General features: G+C 44.2%; 1 long non-coding RNA gene across 1 annotated transcript; it reads right to left on the minus strand.

The window, feature by feature from the left end:
• Window positions 1–4,666: 4,666 nt before the first annotated feature.
• Window positions 4,667–6,856, minus strand: LOC115571655 (uncharacterized). The gene is made up of 3 exons (XR_003981963.1): window positions 5,859–6,856; window positions 5,200–5,379; window positions 4,667–5,094 (listed from the first exon to the last, which is right to left on the minus strand). It is a non-coding gene; the product is annotated as an uncharacterized LOC115571655 (long non-coding RNA).
• Window positions 6,857–14,150: the final 7,294 nt, after the last annotated feature.

Genomic DNA, 14,150 nt, shown 5'->3' on the forward strand with positions numbered 1-14,150 from the left:
AACTAAAGATCATATAGAAGGCCGTGTAATGCTGGAATCCAGCACTGCCGGACAGCTGCAGTTGTGAGATCGAGGAGTCCCTGCGATTATTAAATACAGTTAAACGTATGTGTTATAAACACAACAACCAGAACTGTTACTGACTAAAGGATTGGAAGAAGTGCTTGGATTTGTCTCTTTTTTGAGATTCTTGTGCTGGCGTCAAAACATGGAGTAATTTATCATGAAAATTAACAGGATGTTATGTTGTTGTTTTGGAGTGTGTTTTCCTGTTTGCTCTGTGCTGAGTTCAGCTGAATTACTGAGCCGTGCTCCGACATCCGGCAGAAATAGAAACCTTGCAAATCTACTGCCGAAGTGTCAGGCCTAGGCTGGAACGAGGACTCAGAAGCAGAGTGAGAACAGTTTTACCAAGTCTTTATCCGGAAAATTCCACAATATAGCCTATTGAGTTGTGACAGAGTCACAACTCAATAGGCTATCAAACACTACTATCTCTAGAACAGGAAAAAGGGAAAAGGGGAGGGGGACAGAATGAGGACGAACCACAAAAAGGCAACAAAAAACACTCCAAGGGAGGGAAAATAATAGGCTGCAAACTGGTCTACTCTATTAAGGAATTCCTATAAAAAATTATCAACAGAAAACAAGGGGGGATGCAAGGGCTACAAAACATATACTACACTGAACTCCTAACAAAATAACAAAGAACAGAAAACACTCCAAGAGGAGGGAAAACCAAACTACAAACAAAATGACAAGAACAAAAAACACTCAGAGAGGAGGAAAACCAAACAAAACCAAAACCTAGCTACGACTGAGCTGAAAAATACTACAAACAAAAAATCACTCTTCTTGAGAAGAAAACAAAGGAATCTAGAATACAAACGAATACTTGGCATGGATCAATGGCTGTGGTCAGGGCTGGAAGTATGATGATATCGATGAGGGTGGGGTGAGGGTGGGGTCCACAATGTGGCGGGAAGGGATCCACTGCCTCTCCTCAGGGCCGTCCCCTCCCAGTCCACTAGGTACTGTCTGCCCCGGCCCCGGCTGCTTCACCTTGTACACCCGACCCCTTTCAATTACCTCGGGTGGTGGGGGAGACATGGTGGCCGGGACCATTTGGCTCTCTTTGGCTGGTTTAACCTGACTCACATGGAACGTAGGATGTACCTGAAGGCACCGGGGCAGACGAAGGCCCGATGATCTTGGTGATGGGGACCGGTCCCACGAACCGAGGTGCTAGCTTCTTGGAGGGAACCTTTAGGTGTAAGTCTTTAGCTGAGAGCCACACTCTCTGGCCCAGCTGATAAGCTGTGGCACGACGTCTCTTGCGGTCCGCCGCCTTCTTGACTCGATCCCCCTGGCGGATTAGCACCTGGCGGGCAGCTGTCCAGATGCGGTGGCAGCGTCGAACCAAGGCATGGGCCGAGGGGACCGAAACCTCCCGTTCGTTCGCTGGAAAAACTGGTGGTTGATAACCATAAACACACTTAAAGGCACTATGCAACCATTTTAGCAAAAATTACATTAATTATGCAGGCTGAGAGTAGTTCTGATGGTTCATTGACACATTCTGAGTCGTTTGGTGGCTGCTACGACTCCCCCTATCGCTTCTGGGCGGAGAACAGGAACATGCAACTTGCTGCCACCGGTCCGAGTTCAATCCGGATGTGAGTCGGCGGAAGTATCCCATCGCCCCTCGAAAATGTAGTCAGATTGTAGTTTCGAAACTGCTTTACGGCAGACACACCCCCAAACATGAAACCGGGTAGATATAAAATGTCAGTTGCAAGGCAATGCTGTATTAATAATGGATCAGTCGACTAAAAAGAGACCCTGGAAGCCACAGTCGGAGAAACAGAAGAAAAAGAAAAAGGAGCTTGACAAAAAAAGAGACCAGACACGTATAAACATAGGACGAGCGTTTGAGGAATGGCGTCAAGTGAGAGACTCCGAGGACTGCAAAACCGACGCCGACTTGGCCGTTTTGCTGTTGAAATTGTAAGTAGCCTACCCTTGGATGAACCTTGTCTTTGCAACGTGACTTGATAGTCTTTTGAACAATGTGTTTGCTTGACTGTTTTATTGTGAGCCCTGTATGTGTTTAGCTTGGTTTCTTGATGGCTAGCTCGCTAGTTAGTGGGTGTTTAGCGTAGCAGTCACTTGCTACCAAACACGTTTGTTTGCGTTCTGAATCCAGGTTCTCGTTGTGTATTTAGATATCTTGATCGGTCTTCGAATGACGCATGATTTGTCGCCTGTATCATGCGATATGTCCGGCTGATCATATAGCACTAAGTGCACTAATGCAGTGGCCGGAACTATGCTAGTTAGCACATATTTGTCGGGAACAGAACTGTAACGGCCAATTTCCAGCTTTCTAGCTTTACCCATGTTATATGTGTTGGGTGTGTAAAACATGTTCGTAAAAGACCTGCTTTGCTTTTGTCTCAGTTACAAGCGTTGGCAAAAAGTTAATTTCCACACATGATTCATTGTAGCATGAAGTCCCTGGGCATTGGTGAAGACGAGTGTGACTCACCAGATGAGGGGCAGGCCAATAACCTGCACGACTCCATGTAAGTATCTCTGTACAGAACATCACTGTTTAGTTTACTCACACTGAACCTTTCCTTGAATGTAAGATGTTTTATTTTTTTTCTCACACCCAGCATTGAGATGGATGATTTCACAGCTCAGATGAGGAATTTGTCCCTTCTCTTTATCTAAGGTATATTTTCCTTTTTTTCCACTAGGAACCCCTCAAATTCAATTAAGCAAGTACCCTGATGCTAAAAGAAGAGTTATTTGTTTAAGCAAGAAACAATGCTTTCATTTATAATTAAGTATTATATTGCAATGTGTTCCTGTTCAAACTATTCTCACAGGAACGTCTGTGCCAACCCACTTGAGCTGCCTGAACAAAGTGTGGATGAAGCAGTGCTTGACTTTGAAATGCCAGAACCTGTTAATGAGGGACCAGATAATTTTCCTGGGCAGCATAGAGTTGTGTCTGAGGAGGACCTGGTTGGTTAAAAGAGCCAATATCACCTTCAATGATAACCTCCTTACACTCGCCAAGCACTTGAGTTTGCCAATGAAAAAGTGCAACCACAAGGACAAACAGTCTGGAGCATGCCCTGGTGCTCAGCCATTTCGGGTCGATCTCAAACCACGAGGGACTGGCGTCATCTTGCAATGGGTGAGATTGTTGTGTTTGTCAATGTGATTTTCTATGTTTGTAACCCAACCCCCAACACTTTGAAAATTGCACGTTGGCGTGGTGGGCTGTTGTCAATTGATGGCTTTCTGTAGACAAGGTAAAATTTGCATATAAATAGCCAAGCCTTTTTGTGTCATGTGTCCATTTGTTTACTTATTATGTAGCTGTTGATGTAAATTACTAGTGTGATGTGCATATCTGGGTCAGAGCTGTGATAGTTTGGTTGTTATTGGATAACTATCTTGTGTGAATAACATTATAATTTCTTTTCTTTAGCTATGTCCCTTTGGACACACAGTGTGGCAGTGGAATTCACAGCCAGCACTCAAATTTGGCATGCAGGGGGGTGATTTTATGCTGTCCATGAACATTCTGCTGTCTGGTAACAACTACCGAAAAGTGGCCCTCCTCTTCAAATTCATGAACATGGGGATGGTTGCAGAGGGCACACACTTCAGGCTGCAGGATGCCTACTGCATAGAGCCCATCCAGGAATACTGGGAGAAAACCAGGGCAGAAGTCCTAGAGTGCTTAGGGCAAAAGGACCATGTTGTTGTCTTAGGTCAGTTTTCCCTTGACTGCATTTACATATTTGTGAAAAGCTATAACTTGTCAAATTCAAGTGGGAACTTCGGCTCTAATATTCTTTATCTCTGTTTGCTCCATTCACTAGGCGATGGCAGAATGGATTCTCCTGGTAAGTTCTGTAATGTAATTCTGTATATTTTGGTTATGAGTATTTCCACTGTTTGAATCCTGAACAGCTGTACTTATTTTGCAGGTCACTGTGCCCAGTTTTGCACCTACACCACTCTAGAGCAAGACTCCAGAGACATTTTTTTACATCGTTTCGGTTGACAAACCTGAGACTAGCCGAAACTCTGTGATCATGGAGAAGGAGTGCTTTACGAGGACCATGGATGTGCTGCTCCAGGAACTTCCAGTAAAAGAAGTGGTCACTGATGCCCACCCCCAGATCTCTGTTTTATTGAACAAATGTAACAAAATCAAATAAATGTAGAAAATTTGAAATTAAATTAGCAGAATTTTAGATAAAAAGAAGATAAACATTTTTGAACTATGTACAATAATTTACAATGTCCCGTTCAGACATCCAGGCGGCTCACCCTGAAGCCAGTGTAGCGGCTCCTTGGGTCAGGGAACGTATCCCTTATCTTCCACACACAGCAGCTGGGTATGACGACCCTCCTGCCAGTACCTAGACGGCCATGCTGCCACAAAACAAACTGCCGGTATGCTGTATTGATTTATCTTGTATCCTAGCTATCCTAATGCTCTCTTTTTAATCAGTGTGCTGTAATATATTGTTTTTGTTTTTTTGTTTTGTTTTTTTTGTTTTGTTTTTTAGGGTGCCTATTGTCATCTGGCCGGGGACTACAGCAGGATATTAGCCATGTTGGCTAAAGCTGCCCTTTTTACTGTTGTTGATGCAGTTAATTAATTGGGATTGTCTTCGATATAATAAACTAATAAACTAAACTAAACTAAACTGTGTGTCGGAGTTGTCTCTGGTCAACTCCTGGCTCTTGCCCGTCCTGTAGAGCCAGGAGGTCATTCCAGAGTGCCCGGGTGAAGCTCAACACTCCCTCATCCAAAATATAGAGGTGCATGTACGCCATATTGCTGATGCAGTTCTCTGGAGACTGGCGACAGCACAGCCTCTCAATGTCTGTGTCCATGTCCTTGCAGTTGTGAAAGGTACACCAGGGGGGCATGGGTTGAGGGGCAGGGTGATGGGGATTCTCCATTGCCTCCAGAATGTCCTGCATTCTTCCTGGTGCGCCGATGACAAATTGGGCCATTAGCTGATCCCTCCTCTCAGGATCCAAGGCTTGAATTCTTTCCTTGAAAAATAAATAAAATGTATTTTTTTATCTCTGATCTTGTATCAAGTTGTAAACAATTGTAGACAAACATTGTAACTGTCAACACTGTAGTTTGAAACATACCACTGTCTCATCAGTGCGACGCCTCTGGAGCTCTTCCAGGCGTCTCTGGGTCTCCAAGGTAAGGTCCTTTGCGCCCCTCCCCCCTCTTCGAGTTTTCCCACCTCTACCACCTCTCCCACCTCACCTTGGTCGGGTGCCAATGGCTTCAGGTGCGAAATCCGAGGATGCACTCGACGTTGTCTGCAATATCATACAATGACCTGGTGTAAATGCAATTTCAAGCATTCAAGTATTGTACAAATACATCACACCTTGGATTACAACATCTATGTGAACAGATAAGTCCATGTATGATTCCTATGCAAATTGATCATGCTATCATTATGTATGTTAGCCAACACTGACACTGATACTTCTGTTCAACAACCAAAGATGAAATAAACCAAAATTACAATTTAGATTACTACTCGTATTTGATCAGATATGTAAATGTACGATTGCTGTGCAAAATGGTCGTGCTAATTTTATGTATTATGCTGGCCAACACGCTTACACTTATCGTTCTGTTCAACAAATAAAGATAACACAATTCTAATGTATAATAACATATCCTCGTCAAATACAGACAAACAGTAAAATAGGTTTATGTTTTGTTATTTTCTAATGAATACTAATGCAAAATATGTAAAATAACCTGTCTTCTGTTTTTGAACACCTACCTCACTCCCAGACATGACTCGCTGTTTAGCCGGCCGGCTTCTTTGAAAACAGATGCACATGGTAACGTAGTAGCTGCTAGGTGGGCGGGGGAGGCTCGTCAACAAGTCTTTACGACAGTGTTAGTGAAATATCTGCGCCGAAGCTGTAGGGGGAGCCCTGTAGCGAAAAACGAAAGCGCAAATCTGGTGCAAAGCTAGAAAACAGCGAAGGAATCTGGTCAGGAAACTGCGTCTGCATAGTCTGGCTTTAAAGGGTGAGAAACCTGTAGCAGATGTGGGTAATGAATTGTGTGCATACTCAACCCAGACCAGGTTTTTGCTCCATGTCGAGGGATTCTGGGAGACTAGACACCGGAGGCCGGTTTCCAATTGTTGATTGAGGTGTTCGTTCTAGCCGTTGGCCGCCGAGAGATGGCGAACACAGTTCTCCGAACTCCCGGGTGGCATGAAAGCAGCGAGGTATGAGCCCAATGAATCACCTGTGGGCGCAGGGCGACAGGCACAAACAACCGATTATCTGGGCACCGACGAGGTGACGGAACTCCACCATTAGCCTGCTTCACCTCTTCTTCTATCTGCCAGGACACCGCTTCGACCACACCGGTAAGTGGAAGGATGGTTTCTGGTTCCTTGGCAACAGGCTCCGGGTCGAATAATCGAGAAAATACGTCTGGCTTGACATTCCGGGACCCCGGCCTGTAAGAGAGAGAGAAAGAGAAGCGGTTAAAAAGAGCGCCCACCTGGCCTGGCGGGAGTTTAGCCTCTTAGCTTTTCTGATGTATTCTAAATTTCGGTGATCCGTCCAGACTATGAACGGTTGTTTGACCACCTCTAGCCAATGCCTCCACTCCTCTGGGGCGAGATTGACTACTAGTAGTTCCCAGTTGCCCACATCATAGTTCCTTTATGCTCTTGACAGCCGCCATGACAGGAACGCGCATGGGTGCATTTTACCATCCTTTTCAGATCGTTGGTAGAGGATGGCTCTGACCCCTTCATTCGACCACAAACTGCCACTGTGGGTCTGGCATGGTGAGTATGGGAGCCGATGTGATGTGGTGCTTGAGGTCCTGGAATGCCTTTTGCGACCAATGGAACCGCACCTGAGTGGAGGTAAGAGCATGGAGAGGAGCCGCTATTGCGCTAAAGCCTCTGATGAACCGCCTGTAAAAGTTAGCAAACCCCAAGAATTGCTGAACCTTCTAGTGGCTATCAGGTGTGGGCTACGATGAAGCCCAGGAAGGAGACGGTGTCGGCATGAAATACACTTTTCTCTGCCTTGACATACAGATGATTCTCTAAAAGTTGGTCACATGATCTTGGGGAGTATCAATGTCAGCAGAGTAAATCAAAATATCATCCAAATATAAATAGACAAAGTGATCCTGTAAATCTCTCAACACATCACTGATCATGGCTTGGAAAACAGCGGGTGCGTTGGTGAGTCCGAATGGCATTACCAAATACTCGTAGTGGCCACTTAGAGTATTAAAGCCGGTCTTCCACTAGTCGCCCTCTCTTATTCGGACCAGGTGATAGGCGTTGTGAAGGTTCGAGCTTAGTGAACACCTTGGCCTGTTGGGTCTGATCAACACAGACGACATGAGTGGAAGAGGATATCGATTTTTTTATGGTAATGTCATTGAGTGGACTATAGTCTATGCAAGGTCTCAGGGATCCATCCTTTTTGTCTACGAAGAAAAACCCCGCCCCTGCTGGTGAAGATGAAGGGCGGATGAGACCCGCTTTCAGTGATGTGGTGAGGTAATCTCTCATGGCCTCTTTTTCTGGTCCGGAAACAGAGTACAGGCGGCCCTTAGGTATGGAGGATCCTGGAATCAGGTCTATGGCGAAGTCGTATGGGCGGTGTGGAGGAAGAGACAGAGCTTTGGATTTGCTAAAAACTTTGCGGAGCTGGTGGTAACAGGGGGGCACCCAGCTCAGGTCCGGGTATTCGGATTCTGTGGTTGGATTGACAGAAAACAGGTTAATTTCTGCTTCATCTTTGCCCCGAACTGAACGCATAAAACAGTTTTTAACACAGTCTTTTCCCCATCTGCTGATGTTTCTGGACCTCCAATCTACCTGAGGGTTGTGGCGAAACAGCCATGGTTGTCCTAATGTAAGAGTGTGTAGGATAGGTAAGAGACTATGCGGGCCTCCCATGGACGGCACCATAGATATAAATGTAGGGGGACTATCACTGCTTGATAATCAAGGTCATTAATCACTGGTGATTAATTTTACACTCATAGAGGGGCACCACCTCCATTGTTTGATTTACTGGAATAGGCTGGAGGGAACTATTCCAAACATCTAACTGTACAAGTTTGACTTGGACAGCTAGAGTATCAATTTCAAATCAATTTATTCAATCTCAATATTCTGAAGCAGTGAATTCTTTGCACGTATCCATCGGTTCTCCACATTAAAATTGAGTTCCAGACAAAGACAAAAGATTATATATGTTTATTGACTAAATAATTAGGGGTAACATGAATGAACTGACAATTTTAGACGAACAACAGATAACAGAAAAGGTAAAGAATGTAATAAGCAAAGTAATAAATTATGTGACCGTCGGCAGATGGTAAAGTTAAAGGGTCAGGTTTTTATATATTAAATATTACGGGAGTAATCTTTTAATACTAACGAGACCCTAACCTCAACTTTCAGCCTGTTTTGTCTAGGAGTCAGGAGGTCCTGAAGCTTGGTCTCTTTGAGAGTTCTGGGTTGGACCACGGCACGGCGCGTCGGTCCAGTAGCCAGAGGGAAGGCCGGTACTCTGTTGAGGGACTCTTGGTCCGGAGGCCCAGCGGGGTTTCCACCTTGGGAGTGCTGGGGGCAGAGTCGATCTCAGCTGGGAAGAAAGTCTCTTTTGTGGAGACTCCTTGCACGGCTTCTGAGGCAGACGATGGACTGCAACGTTCTTCATCAGATGATCACAGTCTTGAAAAAGACTTTTCTTTGATGTTTCAAGGTGGTTCTCAAGTTCTGATCCTTTCACTAATTCAACTTCTTCTGGATCAGGCGGTGATACTTTAACGTTATATTAAATCAAATCAAAAATCAAAAAGAAAAGAATTTGTTCTATTAAAGACTTGGATAAAAGTAGAGTACTTAAAGTAGTTATTCAATTCACTTTCTTAGAGCTTGTTGCAAAAATAAAAGTAAAGATTACTTTAAAAATAAAAATAAGAATAAAAAGCAAAGAAGTGAAGAGAAGAGAAGAGAAGAGAAGAGAGAAGAAGTCAGGAGGAGAAACAGGGGGGCAAGATAGCCCGGAGAAGAAGACTCCAAGTCATGACCGAAGTCAGGACCCAAAAAGGGAGAGAGAGTGAGCGAGTGAGAGGAAGAGGAAGAGAAGAGAGAAGAGCATCTTCTCTGTTTTTATGACCTGCAGCAGACACACCGAGCAGGGGTGGGGCCGACTGAAAATGCTCCTCTGTGTTCGGAGTTTCGACCCACAACACTTTAATTCAAATAAACTATATTGCCTTAATGTTTCGAAATCATGTTTTAACATCCCAAAAACGTTACCATCTTAAAAGTCGAATTTTTGTCTCTGTTAAAAGATGTAACATGGTTATGATCCAAGAATGAAAGAATTAAAAACATGATTAAGGCATAAAACAATAGTATACAACATAAACCATAAAGCATACAATACACAGTAGGACCAAGGACTTATACATATTCCTTGTAGTTCTATCTTAAGAAAACATCAGACATTTAACTGGTAAATAACACAAGCATTACACACAAAAAGGATCATGATATGCAAGTCTGTGCCCATCGCAAAGGTGGGGGCTGGTTTCTTTCAAACCCCAAATTCATTAAGTAATAAACTCCATTTGGGCTTGACAATAACATGGAAAATATCTACTGTATGACTTTCTTGGCTATTAGGGTGACAGCTGTCTTCTGTTTAGTGAGCTACTCCAAATCAGAAAACGCAAGGGTCTGTGCCCACTACGCACCCCTGTCGAACGCGCAGCAGGTGGCAGTGTAACTACAGGAGCGGGTATCGATGCTGTCGTCGCGCAGCCACCGACTCCGCCCAACCGGTTCAAAGTCAAGTGTACGGTGACACTTCTGCATGCAAATTAGGTCACGAATCTAGAACACGCAGCATCCGGACAAAAGAATAACACGCGGTGGAATCTAAACGGTCTTTCAATTCACAGATCTGATTACAACGCAGAATCTGGGTACATTACTTTCAACGTAAGCGATGCTGGAAATCTCTCTTATCACTCACAAATCTTGTTACAATGCAACATTTGTACACATTAATTTTATCTTAAGCAACTGTTAAAGCTCAGCGAAATTTTATGTTCATGCACAATTCAAGGTGTGTGCAGTCAATAATATAAAGTTAAGTATCACACTAATCACTCGGTGGACAGTCAGACGATATTAAAACAGCTTGGATTTTGATTATCATAGCCGATGTTTGTCTGTAGTTAATTTAATGCAGAGAACCGTGGTTTTGAGGTGGCCTCATACAGGGAACCACGAATTTGTAGGATAGGTAGGAGACTATGCGGGCCTCCCATGGACGGCACCATAGATATAAATGTAGGGGGACTATCACTGCTTGATAATCAAGGTCATTAATCACTGGTGATTAATTTTAAACTAGTAGAGAGGCACCACCTCCATTGTTTGATTTACTGGAATAGGCTGGAGGGAACTATTCCAAACATCTAACTGTACAAGTTTGACTTGGACAGCTAGAGTATCAATTTCAAATCAATTTATTCAATCTCAATATTCTGAAGCAGTGAATTCTTTGCACGTATCCATCGGTTCTCCACATTAAAATTAAGTTCCAGACAAAGACAAAAGATTATATATGTTTATTGACTAAATAGTTAGGGGTAACATAAATGAACTGACAATTTTAGATGAACAACAGATAACAGAAAATGTAAAGAATGTAATAAGCAAAGTAATAAATTATGTGACCGTCGGCAGATGGTAAAGTTAAAGGGTCGGGTTTTTATATATTAAATATTACGGGAGTAATCTTTTAATACTAACGAGACCCTAACCTCAACTTTCTTAAGTTCATAAGATAGAAGTCAGAACTTTAGACAGAAGTCAGAACCTGAGACAGAAGTCAGAGCTTTAGACAGAAGTCAGAACTTTAGACACCACTCATTCTCACGTGTGTGGATCCAGCTGTATGAAGACGTTCAGCCTGTTTTGTCTGGGCGTCAGGAGGCACTGAAGCTTGGTCTCTTTGAGAGTTCTGGGTTGGACCACGGCACGGCGCGTCGGTCCAGTAGCCAGAGGGAAGGCCGGTACTCTGTTGAGGGACTCTTGGTCCGGAGGCCCAGCGGGGTTTCTGCCTTGGGAGTGATTGGGGCAGAGTCGATCTCGGCTGGGAACAAAGAGCTTGTTGCAAAAATAAAAGTAAAGATTACTTTAAAAATAAAAATAAGAATAAAAAGCAAAGAAGTGAAGAGAAGAGAAGAGAAGAGAGAAGAAGTCAGGAGGAGAAACAGGGGGGCAAGATAGCCCGGAGAAGAAGACTCCAAGTCATGACCGAAGTCAGGACCCAAAAAGGGAGAGAGAGTGAGCGAGTGAGAGGAAGAGAAGAGTGAAGAGCATCTTCTCTGTTTTTATGACCTGCAGCAGACACACCGAGCAGGGGTGGGGCCGACTGACAATGCTCCTCTTTGTTCGGAGTTTCGACCCACAACACTTTAATTCAAATAAACTATATTGCCTTAATGTTTCGAAATCGTGTTTTAACATCCCAAAAACATTACCATCTTAAAAGTTGAATTTTTGTCTCCGTTAAAAGATGTAACATGGTTATGATCCAAGAATGAAAGAATTAAAAACATGATTAAGGCATAAAACAATAGTATACTACATAAACCATAAAGCATACAATACACAGTAGGACCAAGGACTTATACATATTCCTTGTAGTTCTATCTTAAGAAAACATCAGACATTTAACTGGTAAATAACACAAGCATTACACACAAAAAGGATCATGATATGCAAGTCTGTGCCCATCGCAAAGGTGGGGGCTGGTTTCTTTCAAACCCCAAATTCATTAAGTAATAAACTTCATTTGGGCTTGACAATAACATGGAAAATATCTACTGTATGACTTTCTTGGCTATTAGGGAATCAGCTAAAATTAAGAAGATGAAATTGTAGTTAATAGTTATTCAGAACATATTGAAAGGTGGATGAGTATAGGATTGGAATGCAGCAAAGATTGAAATGTCACGGACAGGGTCGTAAAACGCTTTGGCCAGTGAGGGAGGGGGACTGGGTCATCTTTACCCCAACCAACATCAACCCCCACTTCTTGTCATCTGATGTGGAGAGAGAGGACTCTATTGTACTAAGTCGTTAGAATTAATAACAAAACGTCTCCAATGATCTGTTTGTAGCAAGAGCAACACACCGTCTTACTCTATAGAGAGAAGAGAGTACGTGCTGGACATGGTTTGGCCTGAGGAAGAAGGAGTTCATCTTCTTTGTGAGGGGGGAGAAGAAGCAAATATTCAGTCAAACAGATAGGCTTTGTTTGTTAAGTTAATCTTGTCTTGTGGTTGAGAGGTTAGAGGTCAGAGGACGGGGAAAGGAAGCAGAGCCTCGTGATGGAGACATAAGGGCTGGTGTTCCTACAAGTGTAAGAGGAAGATCTGAATAAGTAGAAGCAAATTAGCTCTTCGTGATCCTTAATGTGCATGGGAACAGGTTCGCTGATGTGTGTGATGGCAAATAGATCTTTACCATTGAGTGATCTGGCCCTGATGGGCATAGCTAGAGGTTCAGATTTAGTGCCTAATTCCTCTGCTAATCCCCAGTCCATCAGACTCTCGTCGGCCCCTGAGTCAATAAGTGCGTCAAGGTTTGTGACCGAGTGATTCGTTACCTTAACTTTAGTCAGTGTACGTGAGACAGGGCCGGCAGCTGCGACCTGACTCACCGTCAGTGATCACTTGGTTGGGCAGGTGATTACAAGGTGCCCCATCTCTCCACAGTAAAAACACCTTCCCTCCAGCTGCCGTCTCCGCCTTTCCTCCTCTGTCAGTCGTGCTCTTCCCAGTTGCATGGGTTCTCCCTCTCCCTCTGTCGGGAGGTGATGACTTGGGTCCGGCGAGGAATGATGAAGTGCCGGGGGGCTCGGGGTGGGAGAGAGCAGGGCTCCTTCTGCCGTGGAGGTGTTTCCTCCCCGGTGTCGTCTGAGCTGCCGGAGTCGATTATCCTTTCGAATGGCGAGCGCGATGAGATCGTCCACTCCTACGGGCAAATCAAGAGGGACAAGAAGATCTTGGATTAAAGAACACATCATAAAGAGCGGTGGCGTTTCACCCGCTCTCGGCCGCTAGAGTGCGAAAACGGATAGCATAATCACACACAGAGTCTCTGCCTTGCCTCAGCCCACTTAACTCTTGTGCTTTCTCCCGGTTGTCAGCCACTGGGTCGAAGGTCCTCTTTAGCACCGCCTGAAAATCATCGAGAGAATTACAGACAGACGATCCTCTGCTCCATTTGGCGGACACCCAGGCTTTGGCTCTCCCGGTAAGGTGCGAGATCATAAAAGCGATCTTAGACCGGTCAGTGGGAAATGCGTGGGGGGCTAGTTCAAAATGAATTGAAGAGTCAATGATAAATGTCTTACATAGTCCTGGTTCTCCAGGATACAGAGCTGGTTTAGCCAAGTTACTTCTGACTCCAACGTGTAGAGTGGGCGGAGTCGGTACGGGAGCTGGGACGGTAGGTCGAGGAAGCTGCGCAAGCAGCACCTGTAACTGAGACGTGAGCTGGCCCATTTGCGCCGCCATGGCTGTCTGGAACTCCTCCTGACGTGAGATGCGGGCTTCTTGGGCTTGCAGGACCCCCGATAGCTGTTCTGCCTCCGCTGGGTCCATTCTGGCCAGAGTATAATGTATAATGTATTCAAGTATTTGTTCCCAGAAATGCTGTTTTCATTAGAATGACTTTATACTCATATTTCCTGGCAGTGTGGGATTAAAGGTAACAATTAACCTTCTGAAGAGGACAAGATGATTTACTCGTCTATCAACAACTATTTCAACACAGAAACTCCAGTTCCACAGAATTGGTGTGGACGTCATAGAGATGGATGCCAGCAGATGTTCCTTTAGTTCTGTGTGAGCACTTTATACTCATGTTTCCCGGCAGTGTGATATTAAAAGTAACCAATTAACCTTCAGAAGATGACCAGATGATTTAGTCATCAATCAAAAACTATTCCAACACAGAAAAACAAACACTCTTTGTGCTTGTTGT

Source organism: Sparus aurata, chromosome 20 (genome assembly GCF_900880675.1).
Source record: "Sparus aurata chromosome 20, fSpaAur1.1, whole genome shotgun sequence".
Classification (NCBI taxonomy): domain Eukaryota; kingdom Metazoa; phylum Chordata; class Actinopteri; order Spariformes; family Sparidae; genus Sparus; species Sparus aurata.